This window comes from Octopus bimaculoides, chromosome 19 (genome assembly GCF_001194135.2).
Source record: "Octopus bimaculoides isolate UCB-OBI-ISO-001 chromosome 19, ASM119413v2, whole genome shotgun sequence".
Taxonomy (NCBI): Eukaryota; Metazoa; Mollusca; class Cephalopoda; order Octopoda; family Octopodidae; genus Octopus; species Octopus bimaculoides.
The window spans coordinates 10,362,038-10,368,277 of NC_068999.1; positions in this window are offsets into that span (position 1 = coordinate 10,362,038).

A 6,240-nucleotide genomic window follows, 5' to 3' on the forward strand; every position below is an offset into this window, starting at 1 on the left:
ATATATATATATATATATATACTTTTCAATCATGAGAATGCGGTCATGGCGGGGGACGCCTTGAAGAAATTTAGTCGAATGAATCGACCCAAGTATCTTTTTAAATCCTGGCACTTTTGCGAACCGCTAGGTTCAGGGGACGTAAACATACCAGCACCAGTTGTGAAGCGGTGGTGGAGACTAACACAAACACACATAGATATGATGGCTTTCTTTCAGTTTCCGTCTACCAAATCCACTCACAAATCTTTAGTTGGATCGTGTTTATAGTAGAAAGACACTTGCCGAAGATGCCACTCAGTTGGACTGAAGCCGGAACCATGTGGTTGGGAAGCGTGCTTCTTACCACACAGCCACACAAGAAGAATAGTTTTAGTGTATAAGATACGTGAAATTAATACAGCGCAAATTATCCAGTACAAAACCTGAGACGCTGAGAAAAAAAATAATAATAATAAATTAAGCGGATATATCACTGTTTAAGCTAGGTCAATTTGAGGTAATTTGTCTGCTATTTCTAGCAAGTATTGAGATCCATTATCTTGGTTGTGCGAACAGTGCAATGCCCTAACAGTGTTGTGAGTTATATTATTAACATAGTTAGTGGGTCAGTGTGAATGTATTATCACGTTTTTGTTTACAATCATTGCTGAGCTAAAGATAAATAAACGAAGACATGAATTTTCTTGTACTGCAGCTGTCTTTTAGTTGACAAACAACTGGCAAGTATCATTCAGCCATTAAAGCTCACGAACTGGTAGAATCGTTAGAGGATCGGAAAAAAGGTTTTGAGGTAGTGAGCTGACCGAATCGATAGCACGATCGACAGCATTTTGCTCGTCTTCACCTCTGAGTTCAAATTTCACTGAGGTCGGCTTCGCCTTTAATCCATTCGGGGTCGATAACATAAGTGCCTGTTAAACACTGAAGTAAATGTAACGACTGACGTTTCCCCCAAAATCTCAAGCCTACTGTAGAAAAATCATGTGTGTTGGCACTCCATCGCTTACGACGTCGAGGGTCACTGTTGATCCGATCAACGGAACAGCCTGCACGTGAAATTAACGTGCAAGTGGCTGAGCTCTCCACAGACACGTGTACCCTTAACGTAGTTCTCGGTGATATTCAGTGTGACAAGGCTGACCCTTTGAATTACAGGTACAAAAGAAACAGGAAGTAAGAGTGAGAGAAAGTTTTGGTGAAAGAGTACAGCACGGTTCGCCACAATCCCATGCCGGAGGCTTGTGGAACTTTTAGGTGTTTTCGCTCAATAAACACTCACAACGAACGGTCAGGGTATCGAAACCGCGATCCCATGACCGCAATTCCGCTGCCCTAATCACTGGGCCATTGCGCCTCCACAGAAAGATCATATTGTTATATAAATATGATTAGAATATCGATAAATATTTTTGTAAATATTTAATTCGTAATTTTAACTACAAAATATTTTGCTTTACTTCTCATGGAAGGTACAGCCCCAGTTTTTTTCTTCTTTATCTAATCTCTAATGTGCCATGAATTCAAAAGAATCGAGAATTACAGCAATAAAGTTTTAGACGATGGAAATTTGGCTTTGATTTCTTTTAGAAATGCATAAAAACAGCAGAGTGTAGTATGAGTGTAGCATATTCCATACGTTCGCTGTTTTAAGTTTGTTTTTATTGTCGTAGACATATACATCTCCTCGATTCCTTTAATGTTGGCCCAGGGGAACATTCAAGACGTAGTAGCTGGGCTCGAGGAGAAGGCTGTGCCGGGTACTGGCTGGTATCGTATTAGAATGAAGAAACGTGAAACGACGTACCTTGCTGATGAACACATCTCACTGACCGACTCGGGAATTGAACGCAAGAATCCAAGTCATGTCTTCTCACAGAAAAGCAAAAAAAAAACAAAAAAAAAACGAAAAGTTCTCATGAATACACTGTTGTAGATGTAAGCATTGTAGTATTGAAGGCATATTTCAATATCTTTCATGTTTATAGGAAAAGACTAAAAAAAAAAAAATCAATCTGTTTTCTTGGAATCTTAAAATCTTCCCAAATCTTCTCGGAAGTATCTTGGAACTTAGCATCATATTCTTCCCGATCAAGGGTTATTAGCTAATTTACACGGGTTATTAATTTATTTTGTCCAAGTGGTGCAAGATTTCAGTCAATGAGAGCATATTAATCCGGTACAGTTGAGTATATACCCGTTTTCTCTTTTTCTTGGCTGTACAAGTTTTACGATAGGATCGTGCAAAAAAGTCCGCTCCTTTTTGAATGAAAAAAAAAATAACCAGGCCGTCTTGCGACGAGTGAAATTTTCTCAGGTGTGTTCTCTAATGTCAGTTTTTAGTCTTACTACACCAACCGTTCCCTTCTTGTTCGTTCCCCACCTTTTTCCTGAAACGGTCTTAGTAAATTTGAAGTATCTGTTCTTAATTCGAACTACGTATGCTACTCTTTGTGACTAGTCCCAAAAGATAGTTACTTCGATGTTGGTGGTCTTTGCTTTGTCGGCATTTCTCTCATTTCCTATTGAAGTTGCTTCAAAATCGATGCTGGTGAAAGTTCTCCATTTAGATAAAGTACTGATGGTTGCTGACTAAGATTTAAATCTGTGTATGAGAACGAGGACCATAACTGTATCATAGACGAGTAAATTCTTACCGACTGGAGTTTCTTGTGAAAATGCCCGCGCTCGAAGACGTCCAAGCGAACATTTCATGATTTTTGCTTTGGTGGTGGTCAAGAGACGATTCGCAAGTATTCAAATTTGCAGATGTTCTCCAAAAGCAACTTTCAATCTTGAAAGCAGGCAGTGAAGAGTTGAACATCTCCAAAGACTCTGGAAATACAATAAAAAGCAAATTCTTCACTTTTAGATATTTAATTATTGACGGAATACTGAAGGTTAGTCACATGTATCAGAGATATATATTTTTTTCTATCGCCTCGCAGTAAATTAGTTGGAATAGCTTCCTATTTCTCTCGAATCCTATGTCGATTCTTAAAGAAAGTTCCGGCTGCACGATGTGCATAATGGCTGTTATAAATATATTTGGTAAAACGATAGAATCCTAGTTGATTCTGAATTTAGTTCTGAAAGCGTCTGTTGAGCGACCATAGTCAGAACAATGGTAAACATTTTGTCCTGATGAAAACTTAGGATCATGAAAATCCTCACAGGACAGCAAAAACACGAAAGAAGAGGACAAGTGTTAGTGTTAAACGCCTTGATGATGGAATTCACAGAATATTTTTCAGATAGTAGTTAGGATGGATTAATCTCACCTGATTATGTTAAACGATTTTTAGTCGCATGTACGACCATCTCGATTAAGAATTTCCGTTGATGTTACAGTCTAACGAGTAGCATTTAGGGATGTTCTGCAAATAAGATTTTCAGGAGACGGACTTAAACTGTCGCCCTGTTTAATACCACTAACTGCAACACAGGTGCACTTTAGTGGAGGAGCCTACCTTGATGAACGCATTCTGGGCTTCTTTCGGATATCGTCTACCAAATTCACTCACTAGGCTTTGTTCGCATCGAACTTGTAGTAGGAAATACTTGCCCAAATTGATATACAGGGTGAATGAACCCGGTACCATCTGGCTGGGTAGCAAACTTCTTACTATACAGCCATATTTATATAAGAACGTTGCTATGAATGCATGTAAGCAAATGTGTATGTGCTTGTTTCCAATGCATTTGCAATTTAACATATATGTCATATATATTTATATATAAGCAATTTGTCTATGTAATGTATATTATATATGTATGTAATATATGAATGCAATGTAAGTAATAGAAGCGAACGGCTATTTTAGGACAGCTTGTGTCAAAGGAGATAAGTTGGTCCTTTTTGTAGAAACATCACCAGTAAATGCTGCTGGGAAATAAGATTAAGAAGAGTCTACCACTCAATCGGTTCAGAGGTCGACACCCTGTTGACACAACCTGCTGCGACTCTTACAAGTTGTACGTTACTGTCTCAGTCGCTCAAAAAATATATATCATGACAATCAAATTGACTGGTTCGGTTAAACTGAAATAGAAAAAAAATAATAATGAAGCTAAAATAATTACAAAAAGAAGACAACAAGACTATCAACAAAAACAATTAAGAAACGACATATAAAGCAACAACGGAAAAGGAGGTCAAAATCTAAAAAGAAAATAGCAATAAGTTGCTAGCTAAATAAATAAATACAAACATATATAACAGACGGTAATTTAAATTCTTAGTGTTGTATGTGAAAGTGATAGGTGTCCCAATCAGGTGTACTTCAGAAGGTAAGAGAAATAAATAAAGAGTGAGTGAGAGAATAAGAGAATGTGAGTGAGATGGAGAGAGGGAAAGAGAGAGAGAGAGACAGACAGAAATACAGAGAGATAGAGAGAGAGAGAGAGAGAGAGAGAGAGAGAGAGAGAGAGAGAGAGAGAGAGAGAGAGAGAGAGAGCGACAGAAATACAGAGAGACAGTGAGCAAGATTGAGCGAGTGATGGAAAGGAAAAACTGTCATGTTATGTGACATAGATTTTGTGTTTCTTCATATGACCCAATTCAGAATAGAACAACTACAGGAACAGCAACTTACAACGACAACAACACACAAACACTCACACACACATATATATACACACTTAGATTTACATACACACACGGACACAGATACATAGATACATGTATACACATATACGCATAGAGCTAGAAAGAATATGAGAATTCACATTTAACGGAATGAGAAGGTGGTTAGCGTAAACTGAGATTTTGTGTGTGTGTGTGTGTGTGTGTGTGTGTGTGTGTGTGTGTGTGTGTGTGTGTGTGTGTGTGTGTGTGTGTGTGTGTGTTATTGCACAACAGTAAGCCTAAAATAAACACTAAAGAATTGTATTATGTTCTCTCGGTTCTTAGCTCCATGTGACCTTATGAACTCTTCTTGTACAGATGTTAGATGTGCCAGAGGAGGAAGAGGAGCCGATATGTAGGATAGTTGGTTTTAGCAAAACATCCAAATCATAGACAAACTGCAGTCGCGACCCTTTCTAAATAACATAAGAAAAAAAAATTAGAAAAAAACTTGATCTTTTTAAAGTGCAGCCATTCTGATGATGAGCTATGCGTTGGACAAGATACTTCTCGCAAAAAGTTGACCAGTTCTGGTTTGAACGCTCCGTGTTACAATATCTGCTAAGTTTCCATCCTCCCACACATGGTAGTATATAAGTATAAGCTGTTGATGCAACAGTAGCAGCAATAGTAGTAGTAGTAGTAGTAGTAGTAGTAGTAGTAGTAGTAGTAGTAGTAGTAGTAGTAGTAATAGTAGTAGTAGTAGTAACACTTGTTGCTATTGTCTTTGATGATGATGTTTCGCTTCTTGTTCACCCTTGATCGTGTAAAGGAGTCTTGAATATGACCGTCCATCTATGTGGCCATGCAAGCTGCAAGGAAAAGCAGCCAAATCACTCCTGCCTCAAATCACACAAATGCGTTTTAAATAACGAAAGATACATTGAATAAGGATTTTGCTGATACATATAACAATGAGATGGCCACGAATGAGACATCTTCAATCAAATCTCACATAGGCTAAACAACAAGGAAACGATAAAAGAATAAGTTTACATTTCTTGTTTTCCTTTCTGAAACAAGGGCATGAAACACGAGTTACAGCTGCCGTTGTTGAACCCCGGTTCAACACTAATAGATTTATGATGAAAGTTGTTTCAGTAATGAGATTCTCGACATTTTAATGAAGGGTATAAGGCCGTGAGCCAAACACACAGTGCCACTGGAGCATCGGATTGATTGACATGTTGAACGCAGGCTTCGTTGCAGGTCGAGATGTTTCGAAGGACCTTTAATTTCGATTCATTCCTTACTTTTGGTTACCTAAGTCCTTGAATGTCAGGGCTCATTGAGTACGATTATCGATTAAGGATCGTGGAAAATTCCCTATCAAGGAGTTTACCTTCAGTTCCTGGAGTCTTATGTCACAGATGTCAGGTTCTTTGTAAAAATTCGTGTATGTAGGAGCAACAGATATTGATATAGATCTATATTAATATGGTGTATGAGTATAAATATGTGAGTGACAAAAACAGCGCTTGCTTGTATCACATTTCACGGATGTATTAATGTATCTAATTGTATAGTTGTATACCCAAAAGGACATATACACAAATTCATGAGTATATACATAATCCTATATCTCCATATATATATATATATATATATATATA